The following is a 12,772-nucleotide window of genomic DNA, read 5'->3' on the forward strand; positions in this document are numbered from 1 at the left end:
GACAGCAAGTACAGGTCATCTTCAATAGAGGTGTCATGCATGGTACGTGCTTGCAACCAGCTGGCGAAACTCCTGGTTTGTTCACGTATAATCCAGTCATCAGACCGCTCCGGGTGTTTGGAGCGTAGCAAATTCTTGTGTTCATCCATATACGGAGCCACCAAGGTGGAATTTTGTAGAACTGTGTAGTGTGCTTCAGTGAGAGAATGTCCGTCCATACATATTATTTGTTCCCCTCCTAGCGTGCCTTTTCCATCCAGTCTGCCCTTATGCCGCGATTCAGGAACACCAATCGGCTTAAGGTCAGGAATAAAGTCAATACAAAACTCAATGACCTCCTCATTTTGACGGCCCTTGGAGATGCTTCCTTCTGGCCTAGCACGGTTATGAACATATTTCTTTAAGACTCCCATGAACCTCTCAAAGGGGAACATATTGTGTAGAAATACAGGACCCAAAACGTTAATCTCTTCGCATAGGTGAACTAGGACGTGCGTCATGATGTTGAAGAAGGATGGTGGAAACACCAACTCGAAACTGACAAGACATTGCACCAAATCATTCTGTAACCTTGGTATGATTTCTGGATCGATTACCTTCTGAGAGATTGCATTGAGAAATGCACATAGCTTCACAATGGCTAATCGAACGTTTTCTGGTAGAAGCCCCCTCAATGCAACCGGAAGCAGTTGCGTCATAATCACGTGGCAGTCATGAGACTTTAGGTTCTGGAACTTTTTCTCTGCCATGTTTATTATTCCCTTTATATTTGACGAGAAGCCAGATGGTACCTTAATACTGAGCAGGCATTCAAAGAAGATTTCCTTCTCTTCTTTGGTAAGAGCGTAGCTTGCATGACCCTGATGTATGACGTCTTTTCCGTGCATACGTTGCTGGTTCTCCCGTGCCTCAGGTGTATCTTTTGTCTTCCCATACACACCCAAGAAACCAAGCAGGGTCACACAAAGATTCTTCGTCACGTGCATCACGTCGATTGCGGAGCGGACCTCGAGGTCTTTCCAATAGGGCAGGTCCCAAAATATAGATTTCTTCTTCCACATGGGTGCGCGTCCGTCAGCGTCATTCGGAACAGGTTGTCCACCAGGACCCTTTCCAAAGACCACCTTCAAATCCTTGACCATATCATGTACATCAGCACCAGTACGGTGGCGAGGCTTCGTCCGGTGATCCGCCTCACCTTTGAAATGCTTGCCTTTCTTTCTTACGGGATGCCTGCTCGGAAGAAATCAACGATGTCCCAGGTACACATTCTTATTAGCCAAATATATACTGTCGGTATCGTCCAAACAATGTGTGCATGCGCGGTATCCCTTGTTTGTCTGTCCTGAAAGGTTACTGAGAGCAGGCCAATCATTGATGGTCACGAACAGCAACGCCTTTAGGTCAAATTCTTCCCCCATGTGCTCATCCCACGCACGTACACCTGTTCTATTCCACAGTTGTAATAGTTCTTCAACTAATGGCCTTAGGTACACATCAATATCGTTGCCGGGTTGCTTAGGGCCTTGGATGAGCACTGGCATCATAATGAACTTCCGCTTCATGCACAACCAAGGAGGAAGGTTATACAAACATAGAGTCACGGGCCAGGTGCTATGGTTGCTGCTCTGCTCCCCAAAAGGATTAATGCCATCTGCGCTTAGACCAAACCATACGCTCCTTGCGTCATCTGCAAACTCCTTCCCGTACTTTCTTTCGATTTTTCTCCACTGCGACCCGTCAGCGGGTACTCTCAACTTTCCGTCTTTCTTACGGTCTTCTCTGTGCCATCGCATCGCCTTGGCATGCTCTTTGTTTTGGAACAAACGTTTCAACCGTGGTATTATAGGAGCATACCACATCACCTTGGCAGGAATCTTCTTCCTGGGGCGCCGGCCCTCGACATCACCAGGGTCATCGCGGCTAATCTTATAGCGCAATGCACCACATACCGGGCAAGCGTTCAAATCCTCGTACTCACCGCGGTAGAGGATGCAATCACTAGGGCATGCATGTATCTTCTGCACCTCTAACCCTAGAGGGCAGACAACCTTCTTTGCTTCGTACGTACTCTCGGGCAATTCGTTGTCCTTTGGAAGCATATCCTTTATCATTACCAGCAACTTTCCAAATCCCTTGTCAGATACACCATTCTCTGCCTTCCATTGCAGCAATTCCAGTGTGGTGCCCAGCTTTTTCTTGTCACCTACGCAATTCGGGTACAACAATTTTTTGTGATCCTCTAACATGCGCTGCAACTTCTTCTTCTCCAAATCACTTGCGCAGTTTCTCTTTGCATCGGCAATGGTCCGACCTAGATCATCAACGGGCACATCTGATGCCTCTTCTTCAGCTTCTTCCCGCATTGCCGGCTCAGCTTCTTCCTGCATTACCGGCTCAGCTTCTTCCCCCATTGTTGTATCATCGTATTCAGGGAACCCATGGCCAGGATAGCTGTCGTCGTCCTCTTCTTCTTCATTGTCTTCCATCATAACCCCTCTTTCTCCGTGCTTGGTCCAAACATTATAATGGGGCATGAAACCGGACTTAAACAGGTGGACGTGAATGGTTCTTGACGTAGAGTAATTGTGACCATTCTTACAGCGAGCACATGGACAAGGCATAAAACCATCCGCCCGCTTGTTTGCCTCAGCCGCAAGCAGAAAAGTATGCACGCCCTCAACGAACTGGGGAGAGCATCGGTCATCGTACATCCATTGCCGGCTCATCTTCATTACACAACACCGAATAGACCAAATTAATACAAGTTCATACATAAAGTTCATACAACACTTAAATGCAACAAACAAATAACTCTCTAGCTAAAGCATTTAAATGCAACAACAAATACGATCAAGATCGCAATTAAGGTAACAATGGATCCAACAGCATAATGATACCAAGCCTCAATATCGATGGCATATTTTCTAATCTTTCTAATCTTCAAGCGCATTTTCTCCATCTTCATCTTGTGATTATCGACGACATCGGCAACATGCAACTCCAATTCCATCTTCTCCCCCTCAATTCTTTTCAATTTTTCTTTTAAGTACTCGTTTTCTCTTTCAACTAAATTTAACCTCTCGGCAATAGGGTCGGTTGGAATTTCCGGTTCACATACCTCCTAGAAAAAATTTATATGTCAACTTGATGGGCATAATTTGTCATAAACACGAAATGCAACTAGTTTTAAAAGAGAATATACATACCACATCCGAATCATAACAAGGACTAGGGCCGACGGGGACGGATATCAAAACCATGGCACTATATGTATAACAAACAACGTACGGGTAAGATAATTATACGAGTAACTATATATCCAAATCACACAAACATCAATTTTTATATAAAATTTCATGAACAAGAGGCTCACCACAAGGTGGTGCCGGCGACGGGACGGTGCGGGCGATCGCGGTGGCTACGATGGAGATTTAGAAGGCACTAAGTAAACCACACCTACATATGCAAACTAAGTGTTATTTTTGATTTCAAATTTTATATAAATCAAATACTAGCACATATATATATATATAATTCCTCCCAAATTACTAAACTCACAAATTAATCACTATATAAAGCATTGCAAGAGCTAATCTAGCAATGAGAGATGAAAGGACAAAGTTGCTAACCTTTGTGATCATTTGAATGGATGGGGGCCTTCAAATCTTGACAAATTTTGGGCAAAATGTGTGATGAGCTCGAGAGGAAGAGGGGAAGAACAGAGAGGAGAGGGGAAAGGGGAAGAACAGAGCGAGCTCGGGTGGACGACCTTTAGTACCGATTTGTGCCAAGAACCGGTACTAAAGGGGCTGGAGGGGCCCCAGTCTGACAACATCCTGCCACCACCCTCATTAGTACCGGTTCGTGGCACGAATCGGTGCTAAAGGTTCGCCACGAACCGGTACTAATGAAAGTGGCCCGGCTAGCCGTTGGAACCGGCACTAATGTATACATTAGTGCCGGCTCAAATACAAACCGGCACTAATGTGCTTCACGTTTGACCCTTTTTCTACTAGTGCCACCACATCGAACATCCAAGAGTGTGGGTGTAGGTCAGGAATTTTTATGCCAGTTAGGGACTTCACCTGCTCCCAGAAGATCCTTGCCCAAGTGCAATCAAATATAGCATGCATTGTAGTTTCCTGTTGACCACAATTGTCACAGAAATCAATACGTTCCAATCACTCAATCAACACACAAGAGAGTGGTGGAGGGGAAGAGTGATCGGGTGGTGGTGCGTGCGTACCGAAGAGCTCGATGATGATGGGGGCGAAGCCGTTGAGCGTGATGATGTCCTCGGATGCCGTCCTCAACGCCGCCTCTCCTCGGCATCGCACTCACCTTGGGGAACCCGTGGAGATGCCTTCCCCGCGTGTGGAGCTAGTCCGGCGACGCCGCTGAAGAGGCCGTCGCCACCAGGGCCGGTCCTGAGATTTCGGGGGCCCGGGACGAACTAAGAATTGGGGGACCTTAATATACAAGTCATTATAATATAAGTATATATATAAATTTATCTAAAAAATTGTGCATATATAAATTACTATCAGTAACACTTCAATGCATCTAACATCAGTATGCGTATCAAATAATTTATATATATTACCTTAAAAATTTCCCAGAGCCACTTACATTGTTATCGCCGGTGTTGGTGTTGATATTTTCTTCTTGCTGATCAGAGTCCGAATTTCCATTAGTCTGTTGCTCTTCCACTATGGCAACCATCGCCAACGCATCATCTGGGTTTGTCGAAGTAGTGGAAGCACCAATATTAGTCGGCCACTTGAGAAATTTGTGAATACCCCCACGTTGTGCGTGTGTCAATTTCTCCACTTCCTTCTTTTTCCTTTTGCTGCTACCTGATAATTCCTCTTACTGGAGGACTTCATAATAACACACACACAATGCTGAAAATTAAAAAAAATGGTTCTATCAATTATTGAACATTGCCGGCTATGCATAAAAGGAATCAAAGGAACTTTTTTGTATCAGTATTATATGAATATACCTCAATACGTGATGGAGTGATGATCAAACTTCAGTGCGTGTGCGTATACAATACAATACACAGGGGATTGCACAGCGCCTAGAGTCTGCAAAGGATTGAGAAGAGAACAATTGAGCAAATGCCAAAGGGGGCCCCGGAATTGAAATCAGCGGCGAACATATGCAGATTACGAAGGAAATTACCAAGCGGCAGCGAGGCGGGAGTGCGTGCGTGTACGGCGGCGTCGGCGGACAGCAGCTACGGCTGGGACCTGGGCGTTGCGTGACTCCACGTGATGGAAGAGTCGAATAGAACAGAAAGGGAATCCTCAGGCCGCTGATTTTTTTTTGAACAACAAACGGCGCTCGAAGCGCCAAATTCATTTCAGCTCAGAAACAGTGTACAGCGTGAATTACAAACTCCTGAACCTGAAAATTTGAGAGAAGAGACACCACAGGACAGGAACTATGTCTATGAGCTGAAGCGAAGCAAAAACTTGAGGTTCAACCCTAGAATGAAGAACCTAATAAGCTACATTGTGTGCTATGCCATTAATTTTCCTAGAAATGTGAAACACTCGAGGTTGCAAGCTGTTAGCATGCTTGAAGAAATCAGCCAAAGGCTTCCTGATGCTCCAAGGGGTGGTAGATTCCACAATCTTGCCGGTAGCAGCCACCAAAGATAAAGAGAGGCAATCCATGAGAAAGGTTGGCTGAAGAATATTGAGCTTGCTAGCCACTTGAGCTGCAAAAGAAAGAGCCAGAGCTTCTGCATGTAGAGGAGAAGTAGTGGGAGGAGCTAATGCTTGAATTTGCACATTGATTTCAAAACGATCTTGAGGCAAAACAAGATAGACTCCTATTCCAGTAGCAACTGCTCCCTGTAATAGACCAGGAACTTTTGAACTTCTGAAAGTAGCGTCAGAAAATATTTTGGTCCCCGTAATGAGCAAATCCGACTTAAGAGTTCGACCCTGCGTAGGAAGATGATCAGGAGGATAAAGAACTTGTGGCATCACCTGCATCTTAGAGAAATGAGGCAAGTCATTATAAGAATCAGAGGACAAGGCCATAGCAGCAATGTGCACATGATGAGGAAGAGCGTTTTTCCTGTCAAAAAGAAAATCATTTCTAGCCTTCCAAATACACCATAAGAAATTAAGAATGTTAGAGATAGAACCATTAGGATGTCCCATTTGAAGCAAGGCAATAAGGATAGAATGCATGGAAGTATGACCTTGGATTAAAACATCAGACCTAATAAACCAAGGATAGTCAAACCAAGCCGCACGAGCAAAGGGACAAAGAAAAAATAAATGGGATTCATCCTCTCGATGGCCACACCTACAAAAGTTTTTTGATATATGAACAGAGAATCGACTAGCTCGCAAACCTGTAGGCAATGCCCTTCTAAGAAGCCTCCACGCAAAAGTTTGTACCCTAGGAAAAACCTGTTTTTGTTTCCAAACCATCTTGAGAAGATTCTTCAATTCCAAAGGAAAAACAGAAGGAGCATTTCTGGGAACTGCATGAATGTCCTGCAAACAAAGCTTATAAGCAGATTTGGAAGAACAAATGTCATTCGGAGTGAGATCCCAACAAAGCAAGTCTGGACCATCATCATTGATAATATCAGTTTGGAGAATAATTGAGGCCATAGGTTGCTGGAAAAGTAAATGAACAAGCTCATTATTCCAAAAAATTTGTCCAGGGAGCCAAAGATCCTTAACTAAAGAAGGATATCTAAAGCCCGGTTCTTGAATAATGAGATGATCATGAATGGAAGTCCAAAGGGTGCACCAAGGCGTGCTCCAAATAGAGATATTACCTTGAGTTAATTGGTAAAAAGATGAGCTTTCAATTTAGGAATCATTTTTAATACCGAAGCCCAAAAAGCATATTTAGGAGCAGAAGAATGAGCAACCCAGATGGAGGAGTCATGAAAATATTTAGCCTTAAGAACTAAATACAGCTGAGAAAAAGGGATTTAGCAATTCTCCAAGCAGCTGCAAAAACAAGACTCTCATTGATAGCCTTCAAATTTCTTATGCCCAGTCCACCTTCTTCTTTAGAATTGCATATGTCTTTCCATGCACGAAGACAAAGACTCCTTGTAGAATCATTCTCCCTAACACCTGTCCACCAGAAATTTCTAATGACAGCAGTGAGCTTTGCAATAAACTTCTTTGTGAACAAGATGTTAGCCATATAATAAACAGGAATAGCAGAGAAAACAGAGCGAATCAATTCAAGCCTCGCAGCATGAGAAAGCATATTGGCTTTGTAAGCAGGCAATTTATTCATAAATTTATCAAGAACAAAGTTATAGGCGGCGGTTCTATTTTTAGGAGGAAGAATAAGCGGATGACCAAGATGAGTGAAATTGGTATCCATGGAGGAAACAGGAAAAACTTGCTTAATCTCCTGCCTTGTAGGTTGACTAACTCGAGAACTAAAAAGAATGGCAGATTTGGCCCAGTTTGGAGTTTGACATGAAATAGAACAAAAGTGGTGAATGAGCTGAGCCATAGCAGTGGCTTCCTGAATAGTGGCTTGACCACAAACCAACAAATCATCTGCAAACAACAGAGAATGACACTACACCACAACACCAATGCAATGGCACATAATCTGCCGGGAGAACACCATTAAGAGGGCAGATAAACTGCCGCAAGAGAGATTTTCCCGACAGATAGGACTGCCACGTCAACGGCTGCCAGGGATTACTTGTCCCGGCAGATAAATAATCCCCGGCAGTTTTTCTGCCCTGACCATTTTATCTGCCGGCAGTTTACTTTCACCCGGCAGAATCATAGTGGCTAGCAACTGCAGTTTACCGGCAGTTTCACTGCCTGCACAAGCACATTTACCCGGCAGGTAATATGCCATCACGTGCTTTTTCACAAGCAATCAAAATTATTCTATGTGCAATATCCCTGATTAAATATCCAATCATTATGTTCAAACAGTCAGGACAAGTCACACAACTTACACATACGTTCAATCAGATTACATGTAAGACCTCATGCAATAACATAAATAGACGAAAAACATATGTTTTTAACACATGCATGAACCGTACATATATAGACATTATATGCCTCAAAATGCAAAGTACATATGTTTAAGGTAAAGAAATCGTGCCACGCAACCAAAATTGGCATACAATGGCTTGTCTGCTGAAACAACCACCAAAATGAGCAGTGTAAAACTTGTCAATATCTGGAGGTTCAACAAACAAGACATATTACATATATATCATCACTCCAGCAACTTGTCAGACCTTCAAAACCTCCAGAGCAACTTGTAGATCTTCCAAACCTCCATCAACTTGTGTATCTTGAGAAACCTGCAACAAATCGGAAACTCAGAAAATGGTGCTATCGTTTCAAATTTTAAATCAACATATTAAAGATTTTGATGTGCTGCAGTTTAACGTCAGCATATAACTCTTCTGAATGTTATGCACTTCATCATCACAACAAGTAGTGATTATTACGTACATAATTAGATCAAGCAGAAATTATTTGCGCTTCACATACAAAAATCTTCCATGGGCAAATATGACAAAACAAGAATGTGTAACATTGTTGCTTGCTTCACTAAACTGTATAGTCCAAGCTCATCCAAGAAATAGATTGCACTAATTTTATCAGTAAACTTTCAGATCTGATATGAAAGTCAACCTAGAACAAAAGAAAGAATCCACAAAACAAATTTGAAAAACCAGAGGACTGTACAGCAAAAAATCAAAGTTGAAGATGCATATTACCTCCTCAACTTGCTTGTGGTCACATTACTGCATTTGCTAGACTTATCCACTTGCACCTGCATACATACAAGCGGACTTTTAAGGTGTAAAAATAAATTGAGAGCAAGCATTGAGCATGCAAAAAAAAATTGTAACCACCCAAGCCAGGGTAAAATTTTGTGCCTGGCCAAATATTTGGCATCGTGGATCTGGGCACAAAACAAGCACATTGATAGATCATTAATGCGTGATATGGTTAAGATTTTACATACCTTAAATTAGTCTTTCAGCTGCTCTTTGAGGCCCATAACATGAGGGATGATAATTTGGATCAGCGGAAACTGTTCAGGGATGCCAAAAGAATCTCGAGACAGTAAAATGTATCAACTCAGAGGTAACTGGCAATTTAGAGGCAAGTGCATTATTAACAAGCTGCTAACAAAATCCTGAGAACAAAGGGTGTATCTTAGGTTTAACTGAATGCAGACATTCACAGTAACTATGGTGGCCTTGGTCAAGCATATTGCAAAACAACACCTATCTGAAACTAGCTGAAATCTAGTTAAGTGTTAACTGATTTTGCTGGTAACCAGAAATCTGTTTATATGAAGAAACTTGTTGAAACCTAGTTAAGTGTTAACTGATTTTTCTTGTAACCAGAAACCTGAAATTGGCTTTGACTAGAACTAGTTGAAACATGAAGCGCAAAACTTGTAGAAACCCATATATCCCAGTTCCATATGTGTTCCCTGGAAACTCCCGGATTTTTAATGACTTTGAGCGAATTTGCGTGCCGGAGGATATGGGAACAGAATTGATAGCAAAGTTTGACAGGAACCTGCGTGAATAATCCATTAATCATCATGCCCCGATCGGTCGGTTCGGTACTCGGTTTTGAACCGAACAGGCCGAACAGTTTGCGGGATGTGATGGCGGGATGGGATGGCGGATGGGATGGCTGCTATACTTTTGTCTCGGCGGGGCTAGATAACAACACGTGTTATGCTCAAAGAAAAAAAATACATGAGGTGAGCGAGACAACAGGCAACAACAAACAGTACCTAGGTTCACTAAAAAAAAGCTGGCGGGCGTCCTGTACGTGTGACGAGAATCAGGGGGGCAGCCGGCCAGCCTACGGCACTGTTTTCCACTCATCACATTAACACGCCATCTCATCAATACAATTGATTTTTTGTTTGTTGGCTGGCAACACAGAGCGAACAAATGGGAACTAATTTATGGAAGACGCACGAGACAGTTAGTGGTGGGCCTCGGTGCTTCGGTCAATTCGGTTGCCTGACTGTGCATACATACACATGCCAAGCAAAATCTCGGTTCATATGTTTACTGCAGTTTTATTTGCATGAAGCATATAAGAAACGAAATGCTAAATAAGTTTCAATGTTCTGAAATAGCAGCAAACATGTATCCAAAAGAAAAATACTGAATCTAAGACTTAACTACCAAGATTATTACCTCCTCAGCTTGCTTGTGGTTGCGTACTCGTGTTGCTGGTTTTGCCATGAACTTATAAGTCACTCTCAGCTGCATATATAGAAGCAAAGACTTTTAAGCTATCAACCATAATAGTCATTGGTAAATATATAATCAGAAGAGCATAAGCTTATGTGCTTGTATGGAGTAGTCTGACGCTGCTTGGTGGAGAGGACAAACAACAGGCATACTGCTCACAAAACAAAAAATCCAAAATATTATTTCAGTGAAAGCATCAAATGAAAATTAGGGAACAGTTTGTAAGAATTACATATAGGAGAAAAGAGCATGGTACTCAGCTAGCCCCACGACCCAATTCTTCAAAAAAAAATCTACTTAGGAGCATAGCTCCCAATTTCCATTACTGAAAACATCACATGTCTCAAGTTCGTCCCCCTCCAGGGGTACCTCAAAACATCAGAAACTAAGCCACACACAGCAGCACTACTACCAAACTAGACGCAGAACCTAAACAACGAGCATCCAAACGTTCTAATTACCAGCAACAAAACAATAGTCTTATATTACTCGTGGCCCTACATGACAAGGTACTGTACTACCAGGGTTATATTACTTGCACGTGGCACTGCAAGTAGGCCTTTTCTGAAATCTGAACCACAAGCACATCTTAAGCTATTTACCATCTCTGTGAACGTAGCTATGGATGAATTTGTTCTTAAGTGTTAAGCTAAATAAAAAAAGTTTTAAGAACAGGGGATCTGGCAATTCAGTAAGTCATGATGCCATGGAATTTCCAGTAGGGGCGACGGTACAAACCAATTGCTCTCATTTTACTCTAGAAAAATAAATTATCAGACATATGTTTTTCAATTCAATAATAAAGGTTGCAACAATTGAAGGGATTTCTACTATGATAGACAACTACTGATCATTAAATTCCAGAATCACATGACTGGGAGCAGTGGCAAACTGGCAATAGAAAATTATGGAAGAAAATTCCAGATCAAACCCCATATATCTATTTTCATAGAACTAACACATTCACTAGTTAAAACTATTAAACTCTAGAAGCGTTACTTCACTTTCAGTCTACATTTGCAGAAAAAAAAAATACAGAAAGAAGTTCTCTAGCTATATTTGCAGCACGACCTTGAAACTTAATTTCCCAAAGCTTGCATGTAGTACCCCTACTGGGATTCACTGATTTAGTATGTAGTTGAAGCATCCATTTGCTGCAATGGAAGATCTCTTCACCATAAGCAAAACTTGGGCTATCGGATGACAAAGCTAGTCTTTATCTTCAGAGCTGTAGTGTCATATAAACTCAAACACTTTCTGAAGTCGTTCTAGTTACTGCTCAGAAGAAAAAAGGAACAGAAGTTTGCAAAGATTGAAATCTCATCGGCCAAGTGCTCTCGGTGAGCAAGGAGGCGGCGCTGCACCTGGGGGAGGATGTAGAGGAGGTGGAGCTTCTCGAGAGAGGGGCCGTACAGGAAGGCCCGCTGCTCGGGTGAGGGAAACAGGAGGCGACCCAACTTAGTGCTCAGGGAAGGATGCTCGTGGAGGAGGAGGCCCTGCTCGGGGGAGAAAGCTTGAGGAGGAGGAGGCCTGCTCGGCGGAGGAAACCTGTGGAGGAGGTCGTTGTTGTGGTGGGGATGGAGGGCGGTCGGCGGCTTTCCTCTGGAGGAAGCAGGCGCTGGGTGCGCGGGGGATGGGAACGAAGCGACGAAGGGTTTCCTTGGTAGAGAAGGGTGCTCGGCGACGACTAGGCGGACGGCGGCGATGTGTTTGGGGACGAAGCCGGCGCTGCGGTCGAGTGGTTGGTGGCGGCGGCGGCGGCGTGGTAGGGGTTGAGGGTTAGGTTTTGGAAGATTTGGGGAAGAACTGGTCAGGGGCTCAGGGCGACGAGCCGACGACCAAAGGAACCTTTCGATCTCGCGCGCCCTTTCTCCCGCGCAAGCGCGCTCGGCCCAATTGTTTTTTTAGAAACGGCCCAGTTACTTTGGTTACGCGTGGCATACAAGTTCCCGGCACACAACAAGCCGCAGTTTAGTTGGGCCGGTAGATAGGATGACCTGCCAAGTGGACATCGTTGCCGGCAGTTCGTGTGCCCTCGTTTGTTAACTTCTCCCAACAGTTTCTCTGCCGGTAAGTAATTCTCCCGGCAGTTGTTCAATTCCTGGCAGTTTCTTTGCCCTTGGTCGGGTATTTCTCCCGGTAGTTAACTGCCCCTAATTAGGTGTTGTGGTGTAGTGTGAATAGAAGGGCAATTTGATCCAAGCAAAATTCCTTGAAGATTTTGAGTAGCAAGAGCTTCATTGAGAGCAATAGACAATTCATTGATAGCAATAACAAACAAATAAGGCGACATGGGACAGCCTTGACGAATGCCTCTGAAACTTCTAAATTTATGTGAAGGCTGCCCATTAACAAGCACAGAGAAAGTAGGAGAAGAAATGCACGATTCACCAAATTAATGAAATGACGATGCAGCCCTTTACGTGCAAGCGCAGACACAATGAAGTTCCACTCTAAACGATCAAAAGCTTTAGCCAGATCTATTTTTAGCATGAAAGCATG

The 12,772-nt window shown here is 43.4% G+C and overlaps 1 long non-coding RNA gene across 3 annotated transcripts; it reads right to left on the reverse strand.

The window, feature by feature from the left end:
• Nucleotides 1-7,995: 7,995 nt before the first annotated feature.
• LOC125535495 lies at nucleotides 7,996-12,110 on the reverse strand. Of its 3 annotated transcripts, none has more exons than XR_007294696.1 (5): nucleotides 11,635-12,110; nucleotides 10,214-11,424; nucleotides 9,010-9,135; nucleotides 8,759-8,814; nucleotides 7,996-8,335 (listed from the first exon to the last, which is right to left on the reverse strand). It is a non-coding gene; the product is annotated as an uncharacterized LOC125535495 (long non-coding RNA). The 3 variants fall into 3 exon arrangements; XR_007294695.1 differs by having other exon boundaries at nucleotides 8,028-8,335; nucleotides 10,214-10,421; nucleotides 11,342-12,109; XR_007294694.1 differs by having other exon boundaries at nucleotides 8,028-8,335; nucleotides 10,214-12,106.
• Between the last annotated feature and the right edge of the window lie 662 nt (nucleotides 12,111-12,772).

The sequence above is a fragment of the Triticum urartu genome, chromosome 2, assembly GCF_003073215.2.
Source record: "Triticum urartu cultivar G1812 chromosome 2, Tu2.1, whole genome shotgun sequence".
Lineage (NCBI taxonomy): Eukaryota > Viridiplantae > Streptophyta > Magnoliopsida > Poales > Poaceae > Triticum > Triticum urartu.